Source organism: Schistocerca cancellata, chromosome 9 (assembly GCF_023864275.1).
Source record: "Schistocerca cancellata isolate TAMUIC-IGC-003103 chromosome 9, iqSchCanc2.1, whole genome shotgun sequence".
NCBI classification, from domain to species: domain Eukaryota; kingdom Metazoa; phylum Arthropoda; class Insecta; order Orthoptera; family Acrididae; genus Schistocerca; species Schistocerca cancellata.
The window spans coordinates 22,062,959-22,084,622 of record NC_064634.1 but is presented as its reverse complement, the minus strand read 5'-3'; the positions used below and the strand labels follow the sequence as shown (position 1 = coordinate 22,084,622).

At 48.1% G+C, this 21,664-nt stretch overlaps 1 protein-coding gene and 1 non-coding gene across 3 annotated transcripts in view; both read left to right on the top strand.

Annotated features, from left to right (window-relative positions):
* LOC126100475 (uncharacterized) overlaps positions 1-21,664 on the top strand; it is a 368,319-nt gene that overhangs the window by 153,957 nt on the left and 192,698 nt on the right. The window lies entirely within an intron of this gene.
* Trnat-ugu (transfer RNA threonine (anticodon UGU)) lies at positions 9,330-9,403 on the top strand. The gene has a single exon. It is a non-coding gene; the product is annotated as a tRNA-Thr (tRNA).

Below are 21,664 nucleotides of genomic sequence, written 5' to 3'. Positions count from 1 at the left end.
TAGGCTGAGAATTCTCAATTACTTCTTATTCATAGGGCAGTTACGTCTATTCTTCACTGCAAAGAATTGCTAAAGTGTTCATTGAGGTAGAATGTTCGAAATAAGTTAGAAATCGGAGACTAAATACAGAGAATATTTTCTGGGAAATTAAGTGTCGTTTTAAATTCCAAGCCGAGATAAAGACTAGATTTTCCGGGGTCGGGTCCTTGTGTGGTGCAACATCTTTTTCAGCTCTCAAGCTTCAGTAATTTTTTCATACTACCGCGTACAGTGCGGCACTGCAAGAAAGATTCGTTACGGATAAAAACTTTGGGAAGTTAAACTTTCGACCAGCAGAGTCTTCGTTCGGATTTCTTTTTCATAAGCTTTGCACTCAGGTCGATTGTAATCTCACGCATAATCTGTTACTCTTCTTGACGTTTATACGGCGGATTACAGAGTGGTCTGCTATACGTTCAGAGAGTACGTTCCGGGGAGAGCCGAGCAACTTATTACTTCCACCTACGCACGTCTCGCGAAATGATAACTACGGGAAAGTGAGAGAAAGTACAGCAAATACGAAGGTTTACCGACAAATATTGTTCCCACGTGGCATTCGCGAATGGAAAAGGAATGGAGGGAAGTGATGGCGGTACAAGTATCCTCAGCCACACACCGGAGTAATAGTTGCAGCTATAGGTATTTCATGAAGTCTAAATGAAAAAGAGAAACAGTAAAATAAATCGAAAAAAGTGCTAACAGAACAACCAAAGAGAAAACTACGGCACGCCTTGTCTAATATTCCACCGCAAGAGGTTGACAATCTTTCTGTCCATGGAACAGGTATAACATTATAAGCAACCTTCTTAGCTTGCTGATACATGAAATATCACTTGTAGGAAACACTAGTTTACAATAATGTTTATTTACGGCTGCCCGTATTACCGTATCCTGTGGATATAAAATATGCTTTAACTTGACTGTTCAGGAAGAAACATTTATTAAGTTAACGTTCATTACTACACATCAAGTCCTCCTGCTTCGCTGGGTAGTGCCGTGCTCGCCTCCCGTACAAGCGGGCCCGGGTTCGGTTCCCGGCCGGGTTGGAGATTTTCTCCGCTCGTGGACTGGGTGTTGAGTTGTCCTCATCATCCTCATCATAGGCGTACAGTGATTTTTAGTATAGATTATCACACTTCCCCACACAACGCATTACACCATACAACACCTTCGCTATGGAGGAAAGCAAGAAAGGCTAGAGATCAGTATCTGGTCCATATCAGTGATTTACTATAGAGAAACCCGTGGTAACGAATAAATCAATGCTTCTTTAAGGAGAGAGCGCAACCGGTCTCCAGATTAATTTAGAGAAAGCGCAAAAAACGTGAATTGGGGTAGCTGGGAGCACAGTTTTTTAGGCTGACGTCATTCCTGGTGTTATGCTCTCGTTCTAAGACTTTTACGTTAGGCCGAATACAACATAATTTAAATAATTCAAACCACTACGCATGCTTTTACTAGCGTTCTTCTTCCATTTTTGTTCTTTCCCGATCGTCTTTCTCCTTTCTGTCCTATCTTCTTTAGGTAGTTACAAGTTCTAAAACTATTACACTGTAATAGAACAACATACACCATTAGTGGTTATGTGAAAATACCAATAACTCGTAAAAAGTAAGATTTCTGACTCTGTGGAACGGCGGGTAAAACAGTCAATCAATCCATAACCTTCGCCGTTTACAAGAGTCTGAAAACTGTTTTCATGGTCAGCCAGAAAGCGATGGAGAATATACTGACCACAAATTTCCATCCTGCAAGTCCACATTACTCATTGTGCCCACTGAAAGAAAATGTTCCTAGTTGCTATTTAATCATCAGGATCTGGAAACTGTGACCACAAATAAAAGTTTAGAGTTTTAAGCTGGTTGCTATAGTCGATAAAAGTTCACACGCATAATACATAATAATATTCCTGATAATAATATAATAATAATAATAATAATAATAATGTTCCTATCGGAAACAGCACCACTGACAACTCAGAGGCGATCGCTACGGGAAGTTCCAACTAAACTGGTCTGACATCTAATTGCTCTACTTAAAAAATGGAAAACTAATCTCAGCACTTGCCACGCGGTATTGTCAACATTACGGCTGGCACCCAAACAGGTCTTTCCGTGAAATCTGAGCGATCCAGGACGGTGTACATGCCTCGCGAGTTCACATAATACTTTTACCGAAAACGCGTTTGGTAGCTGCCTGGCTGTGACGTCATCCGAGGCACACCGCGCACAGGCGTTTGACTGACGCGGACAGATTGATATTTCGGTGCCGAGCCTCACTTCTCGCTGCCTCTCTGGCCTTTTTATACAGTATACAGGCGCAGCCGTCCGCCGAACGGAGCATCTGCTACCAACCGCCGCAGGCACAAGTAGTAGTATCAAAACGGCCCCTTTTTCGCAAACGTGTTAATTAATATCTCTGTTCAGTAACAATTTACAATCTTCAAACATTTTGTATGAAGAGAGAAGAATTTTTAGAACGAAAGCGACAGTAAAACATCACCTCTGAACTGCCTCTTTAAGATCCCTTGTAACGATTGTTATTTACAATAAAGTTTTAAAACTCGGTACACCTGCGTTATTTAATGAATGCAATCAAGTGTTGCAATTACAACTTTCTATTAACAAATATAAATGATACTTAATCGAATTTGAATAGAGACATTTTCGTTCCAAATTTAGTTTTGAGTAAATAACTTGAAAACTAATAGAAGTAGCTTAATGGAGCCACACAGGTAATGTTTTATAACAAAATGAAGATAGATACGAATTTTCATTTTTCTGAGCTTAATATTTAGCACTTTCAAATTTGCGTGAAAACGCCGATTTTGACCAAAATATTGTTCCCATCAAGTTGATTTTGGTATACATTTGTACATTCTGAACAGTTTTTAGCTTTCTAGCTTTATTAGTTAAGCGCCATTTATTTTTTCTTAAAATAATATATTTAGCGAAACATATTCATTAGGTCATTCTGACACTTCACAATGTTAACATTAATATGCTGAATCATGAACTGACAAAGTTTCGTAAAATTATTTCAATTTTTAATTTCACTCGTGCCGGCCGGAGTGGCCGAGCGATTCTAGGCGCTACAGTCTGGAACCGCGCGACCGCTAAGATTGCAGGTTCGAATCCTGCCTCGGGCATGGTTGTGTGTGATGTCCTTAGGTTAGTTAGGTTTAAGTAGTTCTAAGTTCTAGGGGACTGATGACCTCCGAAATTAAGTCCCATAGTGCTCAGAACCATTTGAGCCAATTTCATTCGTAGATTATGCCGGAGTACTTTGTATGCTACGCGAGGCTGCATTATGACGACGTGGCACTAGTAGCAGTGAACTGGGAAAAGTGCCGGCACGTCCATTCGCCTCTGTGTCTCTCACAATAGTACGACGCTTGTTTCGCCACAACTCTATGTCAGACAGGACGCTGAAGTATTAATTCGTCTGGGGTACAGAGTTTAGTGAACATAATATATTAGCTTGCCAAGAATTTGGCCTGCAGACTTTTCTGTTGAAATATTTTCAGCGCATTAGGTAATGTTTACGCGCGTGACGTAATGATCGCATCGAACCTCGACTGCTCTCTCCAAACGAAGTGGCGCTGTGGCTGGTACTCTGGAGGGGAACCAGGTGAGGGTGAATGGGCTGCACGTGGCCCCTCCTCCTTCCCAAAAAAAGCTGAGATTTGGGTCTCCTGTGGCTTCCCTAAACCAGCTGCGGCTAATGCCGGGGTGGCTACTCTACACCTTTCACGAATCAGTACCGCCATTGTCCGGATAAAATTCCAAGCTTTCCATACCTGCCTTCATAATCGTCGGGGGGGGGGGGGGGGGGGGGGGGGGAGGCAAGTCTGTCATAAACCTGCGAGATCTTCATAGGGGGAATTCTACTGTTTGCCTTAGCTCTCTAGACTGTTCCTTCTGGCGTCCGTTGATCCAATTCTAGCGACTTTTGTTCTTGGCTGCCATATCTGCCGGCGACTTGAAACACGCGAAGTAACGATGCTGTAAGGATAGTAGTAATCCGCCAGCAGGTGTGGCCACCTGACAGCGCTACGGCGCTGCACCTTGGCGGCCAGCTTTCAGATGCAACGGTTCTGTGACGCCCTGCAGTTCTCTTATAAGTCACTGGCCGATCACCCAGACCTCTTCGAGGGCATTGTGTTCCGGCCACCCGGTGTCGGCAAATCACGAAATAGGCGATGAACATGTGTGTCGGCAGTGTTTCTCCCAGACAACAGTCGGAGACCTCAAAACTGGAAGCTGCAACGTCTTCTACGGAACAACTCAAGCGTCCTGTGCAGCTGTCGACGTCTGGTTTAGCGGCGAGCAGAAAAAAAAAAAATGTGTGTGTGAAATCGTATGGGACTTAACTGCTAGGGTCATCAGTCCCTAAGCTTATACACTACTTAACCTAAATTATCACAAACACCCATGCCCGAGGGAGGACTCGAACCTCCGCACAGTCCATGACTGCAGCGCCTCAGACCGCTCGGCTAATCCCGCGCGGCGCGGCGAGCACAGCTGGTGAGGCCTCCACACCCCTTTCTCCCTCAGTTCTTCGACTTGTTGGCTTCCAAGTTATACGCCTGTCGAGAATGGCACCTTGGTACTTGGCCATGCTTACCTACTGCTGAGCTCCAACCAGGATGTCCATCTCGCTACGACAAGTGCTTAGTTCTTTACGCCATTGGAGGCCAAAAATCTACTGTGTCGCCCGTGACTCCGCGTCGTTTTAGGCGGCCTGGAGTGTGAGCTGCATGGCCTGGATGTCCGAGCTGCGCGTATATAACATAGCGTCGTCAGCATGCAGGGCGAGCTTAAATCGGCGAGTCCGTTCATTTAAATCCTCGTCCGTTCATTTAAATACACATCTACATCTTCAGTACTAGACAGAATTCTGAGGACCTCTTCCAGGCTTTTTCTCGACCGTTTCGCTCGAATAGCACGTGGGACAAATTAGGACTTAAATATCTCCGTATGAGCTCTGATTCTTCTACGTTCATTACGATATCGTTTCTACCTACGTACAGTAAGTGTAAGCCAACAGAATATTTTCGCATTCGGAGGAGAAAGTTTGTGATAGAAGTTTCGTGAAAAGCTCTCGCTGTCAGTAAAAACGCCTTTCTCATAATGTCTACTGTCCCAACTCACTATATCCGTGAAACTATGTCTTCTATTTCACGGTAATGCAAAACGAGCTGCCTTCCTTTAACTACGTCGATGTCCACCGTCATTCGTATCTGACAGGATCCCATACCCCTCAGCAGCGCTCCAGTAGGGGACGGGCAAGCATAGTTTAGGCATTCTCTTTCTGTGTTCTGCCAATGAAACACAGTCTTCAATTCGCTTTCACCATAACATTTTCTACGTTATAGTTCCCATTTAGTTTGTTCGTAATTGTTATCCATAGATGTTTAGTTGAATCGACAGATTTTAAATCTGCCTGATGTATCGTGTAACCGAAATTGAACGGAGTGTTTGTAGTATTGATGTGAAGGACCTCATACTCTTTATTATTTATGGTCGATAGCCGCTTTTGGTGCATTGTGTGATTCGTTTTTAAATTCTGATGACTCTACTAGACGACAAACGACAGCGTCATCTGCGAACAATCTAAGAGCGTTACTCAGATTGTCTCCTAAACCATTTATATAGATTAAGAACAGCAAATGGCCTGTAAAACTCCCTTGGGGAACTCCAGGTGTCACTTCTGCTGCACTAGATTACTTTCCGTCAGTTTCTACCAAATTCGATCTTTCTGACAGGAGATCAGGAAGCCATTTGCACAAGTGAGACAATTTTGTTAGATGCTCGGGCTCACGTCGTAACACTTCCGTGAACTTAATGCTCACAAATTTGTAACGCAAGTGAAAACACTATCAAATGGTTCAAATGGCTCTGAGCACTATGGGACTTAACTTCTGAGGTCATCAGTCCCCTCCACCCCGGCCGGCGAAAACACTATCCAGTGAGTGATGTGCAAATTAATATTACTTCATTATGGCTATAATAACTTAGTTATGGTGGATGGTGGACGGAACTACCCTAATATAGGTGAAATAAAAACTATTGAATGAAAAGCCATGACCCAATGTATTTTTTTATCCAGTCAGATGACGCAAAATTTGAGTCGCCATAAGCGCCACAACGCTTCAATGAAAAGCAGTCTCAACGGCGTTAAGACAGGCAGTGTGGTGTCACCGCCAGACACCACACTTGCTAGGTGGTAGCTTAAATCGGCCGCGGTCCATTAGTACATGTCGGACCCGCGTGTCGCCACTGTCAGTACTTGCAAACCTAGCGCCACCACATGGCAGGTCTAGAGAGGCGGACTAGCACTCGCCCCAGTTGTACGGACGACATTGCTAGCGACTAGACGTACGAAGCCTTCCTCTCATTTGCCGAGAGACAGTTAGAATAGCCTTCAGCTAAGTCCATAGCTACGACCTAGCAAGACGCAGTTAACCATATCTGGAGAGAGTCTTACTTGTATTCACCATAAACGATGTAAACCAAAAGGATGGATTAAAGTTAAGTATTCCCAAAGCAACGTACTTTTCTTATTAGCATTCATTGAGCATCCTGTTTCAGACTTCACGATATTCTGGGTGAGCTTAGCGTGCCTATTCGGCCCTTCAAAATAACACTGTGTCGGCACTTCTGTCGACACATAACAGGCAGTCATATCAGTTTGATAATCAATAGCCGGCCGCGGTGGTCTAGCGGTTTTAGGCGCTCAGTCCGGAACCGCGCGATTGCTACGGTCGCAGGTTCGAATCCTGCCTCGGGCATGGATGTGTGTGTTGTCCTTAGGTTAGTTAGGTTTAAGTAGTTCTAAGTTCTTGGGGACTGATGACCACAGATGTTAAGTCCCATAGTGCTCAGAGCCATTTGAACCATTTGAACCATTTGATAATCAATACAAACACCTGCGAATTGACAATGACTCGTAACTAGTCGTGGAAAGACTATGGCTGAGTTAAGGCATTGAAGCAGGGCAGTTTCGTGGCTTCGAACACCAAGACGCACGATCTGCATTGCTAATCTGATGTCTCGAGTCTGGAGAAGGTGCTGTCATGCCTGAAAGCTCTGCCGGCTGCACTCTTCCGATTCTGGCCAGACTAAAAGACGGCATTAAGTGGCGCCAACTCGCCCGGTCTCCACAACTGAAAGCTAAAGTTAATGACATATCTCGACTCCTCCTCAGTGTCCGTGCTCGCTTGTCTGGACTATCTGTGCGACCTGGCACAAACAAGACGGTCACTTGCTGCCGACCTGTGTCAGCTGTCGACTACGTGAACATTGCGGACCAAAGGCATCCCTTCACGTTCGACATCTTCCCCGACATCGCTGGCATCTTCCAGCGGGGTAACTGTCCCCGTCACAAGGCCAAAATCTTAGTACAGTTGCGAGGTGGACATGTCACCCAAATTAATTAAAGAAATTCGTATTAGTTAGGCTAATACACTCAAGCCCCTTTAACTACCACAGTTTCTATGACGCATCAGACATGCAGGAAATTATGATACGGCCCTGCTTATGGTTGCGCCTTCGACATAATTCAATTTATGATAATTTCGTAGGTTATCACTTGTATCTTCCAAAGGGCCATGATAATAAAGAAGAAATTCAACTATTATTATTATATACTGCATGTGGTGCCACCGCCAGACACCACACTTGGTAGGTAGGTGGTAGCTTTAAATCGGCCGCGGTCCATTAGTACATGTCGGACCCGCGTGTCGCCACTGTCAGTAATTGCAGACCGAGCGCCACCACACGGCAGGTCTAGAGAGACTGACTAGCACTCGCCCCAGTTGTACGACGACTTTGCTAGCGACTACACTGACGAAGCCTTTCTCGCATTTGCCGAGAGACAGTTAGAATAGCCTTCAGCTAAGTCCATGGCTACGACGTAGCAAGGCGCCATGAACCATTTCTAGAGAGAGTCTCACTTGTATCATCAAGAATGCTGTATACAAATGATGGATTAAAGTTAAGTATTCTTGGAGCTACGTACTTTTCTTTATAGCATTCATTACGTATCCTGTTTCAGACCTCACGCCCATCTGCGTGAGCGTAACGCGTGCATTTCGGCTACTTCCGAGTGGCGTGGTTGTCTTGATACGCCACAACACTGCATATATATTATATACTGTATTAAATAATACAAATAGTTTGGTATTAAAAGACTATTTATTCCGAGAATTCCCTGCATATTACAAGACACAAATATTGAATGGAATGTAAATAAGAACAATGTAAATTTTGTAATGAGATGTTGGCTGAACTAGTGTACAGGAATGGGATGAGGTAAGGAACTCTACAACTTTGTGAGTATGCCTTAACACGTTATTCCTGACTATTACGAACAACATCGATCAGGAGTGAGAGTCCTTGATACAGACCTCTCTCGCAAGCCGTGACTAAGTATGGCGACAAGGCGACAGTGTAAGCTGATAGGGTTCAGATTAATTAGACAAGTTCCAATCGCGCCGTTACTGGGACTACGTTACCACCTGCAAGAGTGGTCGCGCGCCGACAGCTGGGAGCTCAGGGATGATGCTGCATGCCCGTGGATGAAGACCGAAGTAGTGTGAGCGCGGAACGACGGACAGTATCGACTGTTGACACTAAGTGGTAACAGACAGCCTCTGCCCGAACTATCGTGACAGTAATACTTCTGACTCCTGCGATCACCTTCACACCAGAAGCGAGCAATTGTAATGTTCGCTGTGGCGGTACAGAAGCAAAACACGACCGATCTCCCAGGCCATCCGGATGCGAATCCCGTGAATTCCTCACTTTGCCTTCACACCGAGAGACTATCGCCTTGTCCCCACCGCGCAGGAAAATTTCTAACCGTGGGAGGACACAGAAAGATCTGCCAATCATACTGTCGGATTCTGCCGTTCCTTCCCCCTCCAAACCATTACAACAAATTTTCCTCCTATCGCGAGTCATCACGCCAGATTCGGAGTGTGCTCTTTTATATCAGCAGACGTCGTAACAGTCTAGCAATTATATACGAAGACAGTAACTTGTTCTCGAAAGAACAGTTACTGTGATGACCGTGCAGCTTTTCCCTGGAATAAATGATGACTAACCGAAAACCTCGGCTGCCGACAGGTGTTTTTGATATACCTCGATGTGGACAGCTGAAAATGTGTGCCCCGGCCGGGACAATATATAAGGTACAATACATATGTAGAATTGTGGACAGTTGGGAATGTGAGTCCCACGGGAAGCGTGCAAGGGATAAGTCCCTGCAGTCGCGCTATTCATATGTCCTCGGTGGCTCAGATGGATAGAGCGTCTGCCATGTAAGCAGGAGATCCCGGGTTCGAGTCCCGGTCGGGGCACACATTTTCAGCTGTCAACATCTAGGTATATCAGCAACAGCTGTCGGCAGTGAGGTTTTCAGTTAGTCATCATTTAGTCTAGCAATTAATTGACGTTTTTGGTCTGCGCGCGGGAAAGCGTAGGTCTGAAACTGCCTCTGGCCGTCGGACGGCAGTGGTCTACACGGGTGCCGCACTGTAGACCCCCCTTAATTCAGACACTGGAAGTCTCCTAACCGACGGAGACAATGCAGGCGCCAGCGTCGCCCGGCAGGCGAGCGGTGGGCCACGGTGCACTAAAAACGATGTGTGAGGCGCCGGCTGCGACGCTGCCCACGTCGCAGGCCCCTGCTTGCGTCGCTACCGAAGGGGAAGGCGACAGGCACCCCCCGTGGTGCGACGAGCGGGCCGTACTCTGCTACTGCGCGAATCTGACCGACCTCTCCAAACACGGGGCTCGGCTGCCGCTGTCCCTCCGGCTCTTATCGCCCGCGTACCCGTGCCGCCAGTCATCGTCCCACGCCCAATAAAGTGCGCCAACCCTGTTACCCAGTTTACATACACTACTGGCCATTAAAATTGCTACACCACGAAGATGACGTGCTACAGAGGCGAAATTTAACCGACAGGAAGAAGATGCTGTGATATGCAAATGATTAGCTTTTCAGAGCATTCACACAAGGTTGGCGCCGGTGGCGACACCTACAATGTGCTGACATGAGGAACGTTTCCAACCGATTTCTCATACACAAACAGCAGTTGACCGGCGTTGCCTGGTGAAACGTTGTTGTGATGCCTCGTGTAAGGAGGAGAAATGCGTACCATCACGTTTCCAACTTTGATAAAGGTCGGATTGGGGCCTATCGCGATTGCGGTTTATCGTATAGCGACATTGCTGCTCGCGTTGGTCGAGATCCAATGACTGTTAGCAGAATATGGAATCGGTGGGTTCAGGAGGGTAATACGGAACGCCGTGTTGGATCCCAACGGCCTCGTATCACTAGCAGTTCAGATCACAGGCATCTTATCCGCACGGCTGTAACGGATCCTGCAGCCACCTCTCGATCCCTGAGTCAACAGATGGGGATGTTTGCAAGACAACAACCATCTGCACGAACAGTTCGACGACGTCTGCAGCAGCGTGGACTATGAACTCGGAGAACGTGGCTGCGGTTACCCTTGACGCTGAATCACAGACAGGAGCGCCTGCGATGGTGTACTCAACGACGAACCTGGGTGCACGAATGGCAAAACGTCATTTTTTCGGATGAATCCAGGTTCTGTTTGCAGCATCATGATGGTCGCATCCGTGTTTGGCGACATCGCGTTGAACGCACATTGAAAGCGTGTATTCGTCATCGCCATACTGGCGTATCAGCCGGCGTGATGATATGGGGCACCATTGGTTACACGTCTCGGTCACCTCTTGTTCGCACTGACGGCACTTTGAACAGTGGACGTTACATTTCAGATGGGTTAAGCCCCGTGGCTCTACCCTTCATTCGATCCCTGCGAAGCCCTACATTTTAGCAGGATAATACACGACCGCATGTTGCAGGTCCTGTATGGGCCTTTCTGGATACAGAAAATGTCCGACTGCTGCCCTGGCCAGCACATTCTCCAGATCTCTCACCAACTGAAAACGTCTGGTCAATGGTGGCCGAGCAACTGGCTCGTCACAATACGCCAATCACTACTCCAGATGAACTGTGGTATCGTGTTGAAGCTGCATGGGCAGCTGTACATGTACACCCCATCCAAGCTCTGACTCAATGCCCAGGCGTATCAAGGCCGTTATTACGGCCAGAGGTGATTGTTCTGGGTACTGATTTCTCAGGACCTATGCACCCAAACTGCGTAAAAATGTAATCACATGTCAGTTGTAGCATAATATATTTGTCCAATGAATACCCGTTTATCATCTGCATTTCTTCTTGGTGTAGCAATTGTAATGGCCGGTAGTGTATCTGAAGAAAATCAAAGCCCTCATTCGAGAGGGTTCCTTAGCTAGCGCCACGGCACACCTCCTCCAGTCCGACGCTTCGGCGGCTGCGGCCGGTCCTCTCTCGCGGCGCCCAGCCGAGCGCAGGGGGTATCGCACTCCGCGCGTCGCCCACGCCCGGGCGAGGCTCAGGCAGATCCTGTTGCGCGGGATGACGGACTGCGGCCGGCGGGGCCCGCCCTTTTACAGCACCGGACAGCCGGCACGTAACTCAGGGCCCGCGACCGTCACTCTGCCGTGCTAATGAGGCGGCGCGGCGTCGCCTACCTCAGTCCGCGGCCCCCTCGCCGCTGACCGCTGCCGAGTTACGATCTCCGCCCGGTGATGTAGTGGGAGCGGCCACAGACGCGCCGGCCGCCGTGGCGGGTTCCGCGCTGCGAGCTGCCTCAGCGACAGCCGGCGAGGATCCAGAGTGGCCGGGGGGGACCGGGCGGTCGCCTCGCGAGCGTTGATCTCTCAGGTCGACCACTCCGTCGAACTCCGACGTCGAGTCTGGGGCTGCCTGTCGACGGTGCACTCGTAACAGTGCGTGCGCTCGGCTGAGGAACACACTGTGCTCTTTTGGAAAAAGAAGGCAAAGATGTTACGTCGCGAAAGCTAATTTGAACAAATAATTTTTCCACACACGGTCCAGCTGGGGATGGCAAGCAGTCCCCTTGCTTCCAGGTCTGCACTTTAACAGGGGCTATAAAAATTACTTGCCCCGATTACGACAAACTAATATTGGTCAGTCAAAGAGAGACATAGGAACTAGGCTGGCAGAATGTGAACATAGCTGGAGTTGCAGAAGTCTTATACTTTGAAACTTCCTGGCAGATTAAAACTGTGTGCCCGACCGAGACTCGAACTCGGGACCTTTGCCTTTCGCGGGCAAGTGCTCTACCATCTGAGCTACCGAAGCACGACTCACGTCCGGTACTCACAGCTTTACTTCTGCCAGTATCTGGAAACATCCCCCAGGCTGTGGCTAAGCCATGTCTCGGCAGTATCCTTTCTTTCAGGAGTGCTAGTTCTGCAAGTTTCGCAGGAGAGCTTCTGTAAAGTTTGGAAGGTAGGAGACGAGATACTGGCAGAAGTGAAGTTGTGAGTACCGGACGTGAGTCGTGCTTCGGTAGGTCAGATGGTAGAGCACTGGCCCGCGAAAGGCAAAGGTCTCGATATCGAGTCTCGGTCGGGCAACAGTTTTAATCTGCCAGGAAGTTTCATATCAGCGCACTCTCCGCTGCAGAGTGAAAATTTCATTCTGGAGTCTTATACTTTGCTGAGCATCTACTGAATAAGGGGCATAGCTACTAGCCACAGCCGCGCGGGGTGGGCGTCACGGTCCCCCGGTCGGAGGTTCGAGTCCTTCGTCAGGCACGGGTGCGTGTGTGTTGTCCTTAGCGTAAGTTAGGTTAACTAATGGGTACGCTTAGGGACCAATGACCTCAGCAGTTTGGTCCCACAAGGGCTTACCACGAATTTTTTACCAGCCACAGTCCCATGTCCTCCATCTGGCAAACAACCAGTAAAAACTTAAATCTGTTAAAAGCCCTGGAAGTCAACATACATCTGACCCACAGTTCTAATGTAAGATTGAATGACCAACCAGAGCCCAACACTTTTCCTCCTCTAAACTTCACTTACTCGTTACACTTCCTTAATGCTTCGCACACCGAGTTCCATTCTATTCTCCCATTTTTCCTGTATTTATTTTATTGTGATTATATTCTGTTGTTTCATAATACGCTCATCTTCCCTACAGTAAGAGAAATTTATCATGCCAATGATATGTATTTACCTTATGTATTTCCCGTTGCAATACTGAGTTTTGTCAAAATGATGCAGCACAGCAATGAAGCGTCCTTGCTTTTCGGGCTTTATTGAAGTAATTGGAGAATTCGGCTAGTGCCTAGCCATTATCAATGCGCTATTTCATAATTTCAATACATTTCCTAGTTTGTCAGTCCACTATTGTTCGAGCTGCTGCCGCAGTTCATTCGAGACTGCTCTATAATGAAGGTGTTCTCTGCAAAGCCTACTTTCGTTATACTGTAGCGACACCACCGTTTATGATAGGGAAAGTTAGTTTTGTGCGATATTCTGACCACAAGTTACACCCAGGTGCGGGCCGGATTGCAGTGAGTTACGCGTACCGACAGTTGCGAAGTAGAAAAGAGGCCACAGGTCCGTCAAATTGCTGAAAGAGCATACGTAGCGGTTTTGCATGTCGCAAATCACAGGTAGAAGGGGCCCACTGCCCAACCTAGCGTGTTTAAGAGTACGTGCCGCAGAGCGGTGCGTATGACAAAACAGAGGCGCACAGCTGGATGTAAATAGGTCCGGATTTCTAGCGAGATTCATTCGAGTGTGACAGCTCTCCCGGATGGCGGGGCGTGTCACACCACCAGCTACACACAGCAGCGAATGGGGCGGCAACGTTCCAGTCGACGGCGGGCCGCCGGTTCGACCCTCTGAGGCCGACGCGGGGTCCGTAGCCGGCCAGCGGCGGGCCACTCCGCGGCTCGCTACCGCAGCCAGTCGTCCTGGAGGCATCCCGAGGCGAGGGCGGTCTCTGTCGCCGCGATCTCGGCCACGCCGGCTAGAGCCGCGCGGCTGGCCGCCTGAGACTCACACCGAGTGGCGTCGAGTCGGCAGGGACGCAGACCGCCGAGTCCACTGCCGGCATCCCGACGACGCCACAACTCCGCTGGCGGACGAGGCCGACACACGGGTTGCTGGCGCAGCCATTCCGCACCCAGCCGTTTCGCAGACAGTGAAGTGCGGCGTCAGCATCGCCGGACCCGGTGACGCGGACCGAGGGGAACACGGCACTGTAGTTTGAAACAATAAATCACTCGGAAAGCTCGGACAAGACTTAATACGGTGCCTTCTACCTCTTCCCGCTGCATTTGGTCATCCTGATACATTCGGTGGCAGAAGTTGCCACTACAATACAGTAGTCTCGAATGAACTGTGACGGATGCCCGAATAGGGGACTGCCGTACCAGGACATGTACTGACACCGTGAAATAGTGCATTGATAATGGCTGGGCACTAGTCGAAATGTAATACTCCTTCAATAAAGCCTGAAAGGAAAGGACCACTGATTGCTGTGCTTCATTATTTTGAAAGACATATCACAGTCATTGACTGCATTCCACATTCGTAATCGGTGTTTCATTCTGTTCTGGTATCATCTTTCATGTGTAACACCTGTTTCAACTGTTTTTCAGCACTATTTTGTTGCATTAAATTTATTTCGTTGTGGTTCTTAATTTAAACTGCTATATAGGCAATGTTTTTTCGAGGTTTAGTGTTAATTTTTTTCTGGTTGTTCCCTTTACATTTTTTTACTGCTCCACATTGTAATTACATTCCTGTTGCACCATCAAATATGCTATGTACCCTGTGTTCGTACCTAACTCTCGATGTATAAACCTTTTTTAATTTTGTATACGAATAGTGTCTTTGAGGCAGGTGGTCAGTTAAAGTTCGATGATGACTTTGTTAGCGAAAAACCGGTTAACAAAAAAATTTAATTCCATAGAAAATGCACAGCACTGTGTTTTTCATTTATAGCTATGAACTTCTTTTACGAGTAACCGGGAAGAATCAGTTAAAATTATCTTTTATTTTCGAATAAATGTCACAATTGACATATACCGGAGCGTGCTGATATCGGCTGAGATGTTACACGTGATGCATATTACTCGGTCGACTTTTCCGCTTCGCTGACGCCATTTGCCACCCTCTGCCGCTACAGGGCTCCCAGTTGTAGCGTTTAGAGTAGCGGCGTGTAACGTGACTGTGTCCGTGCGTGAGACTCAGCGTGCTGGAGTCGAGGTTCGAATTCGAAGACTTCTCCCACACATAGAGCACTGTCTCCTTCAGCATGACAATACCTGCCAGACCACACCCAAGCGCAGCGACATGTGCAACAGTCCGATGCCTTGTGTTCACTGGCACTGGCACCGACCATCCTCCGTACACTCCAGACTTGGCAAAATGGCTCTGAGCACTATGCGACTTAACTTCTGAGGTCATCAGTCGCCTAGAACGTAGAACTAATTAAACCTACCTAACCGAAGGACATCACACACATCCATGCCCGAGGCAGGATTCGAACCTGCGACCGTACGGTCGCTCGGTTCCAGACTGTAGCGCCTAAAACCGCACGGCCACGACGGCCGGCCAGACTTGACACCATCCGAGTAACTTGATCTGTTTCCAAACATTAAGGAACACCTTCAAGGACTTCATTTTGGTGCTGATGAAGCAGTGCGAGCAGAGCGGAGGTTGTGGCTTCGTGAACAAAGTCAAGACATTCTACACTCCTGGAAATAGAAAAAAGAACACATTGACACCGGTGTGTCAGACCCACCATACTTGCTCCGGACACTGCGAGAGAGCTGTACAAGCAATGATCACACGCACGGCACAGCGGACACACCAGGAACCGCGGTGTTGGCCGTCGAATGGCGCTAGCTGCGCAGCATTTGTGCACCGCCGCCGTCAGTGTCAGCCAGTTTGCCGTGGCATACGGAGCTCCATCGCAGTCTTTAACACTGGTAGCATGCCGCGACAGCGTGGACGTGAACCGTATGTGCAGTTGACGGACTTTGAGCGAGGGCGTATAGTGGGCATGCGGGAGGCCGGGTGGACGTACCGCCGAATTGCTCAACACGTGGGGCGTGAGGTCTCCACAGTACATCGATGTTGTCGCCAGTGGTCGGCGGAAGGTGCACGTGCCCGTCGACCTGGGACCGGACCGCAGCGACGCACGGATGCACGCCAAGACCGTAGGATCCTACGCAGTGCCGTAGGGGACCGCACCGCCACTTCCCAGCAAATTAGGGACACTGTTGCTCCTGGGGTATCGGCGAGGACCATTCGCAACCGTCTCCATGAAGCTGGGCTACGGTCCCGCACACCGTTAGGCCGTCTTCCGCTCACGCCCCAACATCGTGCAGCCCGCCTCCAGTGGTGTCGCGACAGGCGTGAATGGAGGGACGAATGGAGACGTGTCGTCTTCAGCGATGAGAGTCGCTTCTGCCTCGGTGCCAATGATGGTCGTATGCGTGTTTGGCGCCGTGCAGGTGAGCGCCACAATCAGGACTGCATACGACCGAGGCACACAGGGCGAACACCCGGCATCATGGTGTGGGGAGCGATCTCCTACACTGGCCGTACACCACTGGTGATCGTCGAGGGGACACTGAATAGTGCACGGTACATCCAAACCGTCATCGAACCCATCGTTCTACCATTCCTAGACCGGCAAGGGAACTTGCTGTTCCAACAGGACAATGCACGTCCGCATGTATCCCGTGCCACCCAACGTGCTCTAGAAGGTGTAAGTCAACTACCCTGGCCAGCAAGATCTCCGGATCTGTCCCCCATTGAGCATGTTTGGGACTGGATGAAGCGTCGTCTCACGCGGTCTGCACGTCCAGCACGAACGCTGGTCCAGCTGAGGCGCCAGGTGGAAATGGCATGGCAAGCCGTTCCACAGGACTACATCCAGCATCTCTACGATCGTCTCCATGGGAGAATAGCAGCCTGCATTGCTGCGAAAGGTGGATATACACTGTACTAGTGCCGACATTGTGCACGCTCTGTTGCCTGTGTCTATGTGCCTGTGGTTCTGTCAGTGTGATCATGTGATGTATCTGACCCCAGGAATGTGTCAATAAAGTTTCCCCTTCCTGGGACAATGAATTCACGGTGTTCTTATTTCAATTTCCAGGAGTGTACATTGATGGAATGAACTACCTGATCTCTCGACGGGAGAAATGTCTTCGTCTCCAAGGTGACTATATTGCGAAATAAATACCAATACATGAAGAATACAGATATAGAATGTTAATTAACGTTGTTTTATTTAAAAAGCCTTACGAGTTTTCATATAAAAAAATTCCGAGGCATCACTTTTCTCTACGCCCTCACACAGCAAACTTGTCGGCGAGAAACTCTATAATATTACATCGTCCCGCCACTTTAGTAGAGATCACTAATGCACGCTTATCAACTGATAGGTAGGAACTCGGATCCTGATGCTGGAAGAAATTTTCTCTAACCGTGTTGGGGAAGTATAACGTTCATGTTCATCATACTTTGCCCTAGTGCCCTGGATCAAGAGCCCACCTAGCTAGCCACGCAGTTTAACGCGCTGCTTCCCGAGCGGCAAGGCGTGCCGGCCCCCGGCACGAATCCTCCCGGCGGATTAGTGTCGAGGTCCGGTGTGCCGGCCAGCCTGTGGATGGTTTTTAAGGCGGTTCTCCATCTGCCTCGGCGAATGAGGGCTGGTTCCTCTCATTCCGCCACAGTTACATCATGTCGGCGATTGCTGCGCAAACACCATTTCCACGTATATGTACACCATAATTACTCTACCATGCAAACATTTGGGGAGGTTCCACTAGGGGCAGAAACGCACAATAACCCTGGGTTCGGTGTGGGGCGGCGGTGGGGTGAGTGGACTGCTGTAGCCTGTTGTGGGGTTGTGTACCACTGCGGGCTACGGTGGCACAAAGCCTCTCCGTCGTTTCTAGGTCCTTGGTTTAATACAATACAATACAATACCCTGGATTAAATTCTAAGGTCCTCAGAGTCCTACGGTGTGACAGCATGCGTCACTGTTCATGATAATGTGTCCGTCGGATGGAGCCGGCCGGTGTGGCCGTGCGGTTCTAGGCACTTCAGTCTGGAACCGCGCGACCGCTGCGGTCGCAGGTTCGAATCCTGCCTCGGGCATGGATGTGTGTGATGTCCTTAGGTTAGTTAGGTTTAAGTAGTTCTAAGTTCTACGGGACTGATGACCACAGATGTTAAGTCCCATCGTGCTCAGAGCCATTTGAACCGTCGGATGGGGACGTTATATACGGCGGCGTCCTCGGTGCTGTTCGAGTGAAACAGGATACGTTCCGGCAGTGAATTTCACCCTCTCCCTACTCTCATCATCATACGACTCAAACATGACACCATGCCGTCCCCCAACGTTACACTCAACAGACACACTTACTAGACAACTGTCAGACATTACGAGGAAAGCGAGCATTGTGTGCCGCCAGGGAGATTAGGCGGCTGAACCAATACTTGTGGATCTCCCAGCCAGAAACGCCGTGCTACTCTTGCAGAAATAATTTTAAGTACTAAACCGGGTGGGGCAAATATATTATTCTATCGATGAAGTGTACTCAGCTGAAGTCTCTTCTCGTCAGTTAATCGTAGAATCTCTCAGGAAGTAACAGTCTAATCTTGGCTGTAGGTCTCGGGAGAAGCATTAATGATACGACTAAACCAAATGTCAGTTGTTTTCTCCCACCTCCTTCCTTACGGCATTAACTGGAATTGTCGCAGACAACAGGGAGCAAGAGTTTCCATTTTTGCCACAGCTTTTACAGGGTACGTCCACGAATACAGCTCGTAGTACGACACGATTTTGCTACGGTCGCAGGTTCGAATCCTGCCTTGGGCATGGATGTGTGTGATGTCCTTAGGTTAGTTAGGTTTGAGTAGTTCTAAGTTCTAGGGGACTGATGACCACAGATGTTAAGTCCCATAGTGCTCAGAGCCATTTGAACCATTTTTGAACGACACGATTTACGATGGAATTAAAATTTAAATTCGGCGTCGTTAGCGTTACGTCCCCGTCGATCGGCGCATACTGATGAAGGCCGGCGCTGTACGTGGCGGTAACTCAATCACAGATCAATTCTGACGGGACAGGCGAGAGGGACCTAACGGTACAGGGACGTGGCCGCCTCGCCTTGGAGGCCCGACTTCGGTTCCCGGACGGGGAGCAACGGCGGCCGAACCGCAGATCTGGCCCCCTCCCGGTTCGGTCGTCCCGTTACTGCAAGCTGGAGGTGGTTTCTTTTCGACTCGCCACAGACAAATAAGGTTCGGGTATCTCCTTCAGCTGTGAGTGCGGCAAGTGTCACGTATCGTGTGTGGCTTTTGTGGGTCAATGCTTAGCGTCATCTGGCGCGGGTCAGGACCGCGGTCTGCCCGGGGAAAGTTGCGGCCACCAGCTGTGCAACCACCTGTCGCGCCCGCCAAGGCTCCTCCGCGGATCCATTACCGCCGTCACCCGGGAACCGCCCAGTCCTCGATCTGAGGCGCAGCCGCACTTTACACCCGTGGAGTTGAAGAACGTCCGTAAACAATGTCTTTTTGTGGGATGGTTAGCGTCTTTCTTCAAGCCAAGTGCTCTCTGTTATTCCAACAAAGTGTGGATCCAACACTCTCAAACAGCTAAGGGATATCTTTTTCGTAGTCAGTGCATTGTTTCTAAGACTGAACTGGTACGTTACGGTCCTCATAGAAGTACAGGCATTGGACAAAATTAGGCACGCCACACGTCGATAATGCTGCTTCTGTACAAAGTATCTTTTACCTCAACAAGAGGACATACTGTAGAATAAATAAACCTTCCCCAAAACTACTCTAGACTGGAGTCCCTTCCAGTAGACGTCCAGACCTGTAAGTTGAAGTGGGCGCCTTGGATCACTTACAAACAAATATGGGTGTGAATTGTTTGATCAGATTAACCACTTACAGTCATCTGTGAGCACTGCTGGTGTTCCTACGCTTACGTCAGCTTCCTAGGCAAGAGTGAGCAACATTCTCCAGTATGACCCAAAAGTACTGTCTTACTATAGACAACGCTGCTACGTATTGAGAAAAGTTGTAAAAAACTCCAGAAAATCTGAAATTGACGGATGAGATAATAAAACAAAATCAATATGGAATATTGTTAAAAGATAATCCGTAGAAGATGAAACTATTTCCGTTAAAGAGAACTGCATGAGTGTAAAAACATGTCATGTGTATCATGTGTTTTAATAATTACTTCTTTCTTCGCTTGGGTCATCTAAGGACCACGCAGCAATTTCAATGCTTCCTTCTTTGTTGCTCTTTTTTTTCCTACAGTATTCTTTCATCTTTTCACTATGTATCCTTTTTCTCTCCTCGGACCATTTTGACCCTGTCTTCTTCTCCCTCCTGCCTTGGAATCCTTCCATTTTTAGCACTTTTTAAAAATTGATGAGAAAATTAATGAGAATAGTTCAGAAGAGAAAGCAAAACAGTACGTCCAAGATGAAACACAGAATACATTTAGTGAAGTAAAAATTAATCTCACATCCCCATCTGAGAAACCGAAAATCATGGACGACACACTAAAAAGTAAAACTTCGTATTGGGTGACAACATCTCCAATAAGAAACAAAAAGGTGTGGGCCTATAATATGTAACGTTCTTAGTCACTCAGGGTGTTTTCACAGAAATATTCAAATATGGCATTCTTAGGCTTCACGGACCTCAATATCTACTGCACATCGTCTCTCCCTACATCATTTCCTAAATTTTTTTTATTTTTTATTTATTTATTTTTTTTTTTTTTTTAGATGATGATGTACTCGAGGGTTGTAATGTACTCCATATTTGTCGCTTAGTCAATCACATTTGAATTTGAAAAGGACCATCCTGCTGACAGTCCGCCTCTGTCGGTTATTGGTCGGCGCGCTGCCTGTCATGCGGGGGAGCCGGGTTCCATTTCCGGTACTGCCAGAGGTCTTTCCTCGGTGGGAGGACTGGCGCAGGGTGCACACAGCATCGTGAGAGCAGCCCAGGAACCACTCGACCAATTAGTGTCTGTTTCAACGTCAAGAAACTGACAACGACGAGGAGAGCAATATACTGACCACATTCTCCACCATACTGGATCCGTTACGTCATCGACAGACGCGGCGGTCGGTCGAAGGCGATTGAACCGTCTAGGGCCAGAATGTGGAACTTACGCTTATCATTCTCCTGAGTCACCTCCTTATAAATTTACTCAGCCCATAATAAAATCTTTAAATGATACAATATCAACCGACTGGTATCTTCTGCGACTTATCGAAGATATTTCAGCACAGTATTCTAAGTTAAATTTTTATGGAAAACGTAGTTCAGCGCTCCCCTGATTTAGTTCTTATTTAAGAAACAGAATGCAAAAAGTTACCGCAGACTCTTCGAGTAACGTGTGGCGAGCAACTAAGTCACACCAACAGTCTAATTACCGCAGATAAGACACCGCATGAGCATCAAGTGCAAGCAAAGTGCCGTTGTGACCGGCACATTAGAGTGGCTGTTTCTAAGACGCTAGGCGTCTTTTTCTTAACGGTTGTGTCACTGAGACACGGACCCTCAGCGTTGTGCGTAGGCCATGTGTGTTGTCTGCCGTACAGTCGTATGCTTCCACTGAACAGGGTTGGTCGAGTTCATGATTATCTTCTAAAATACTTCCCCTG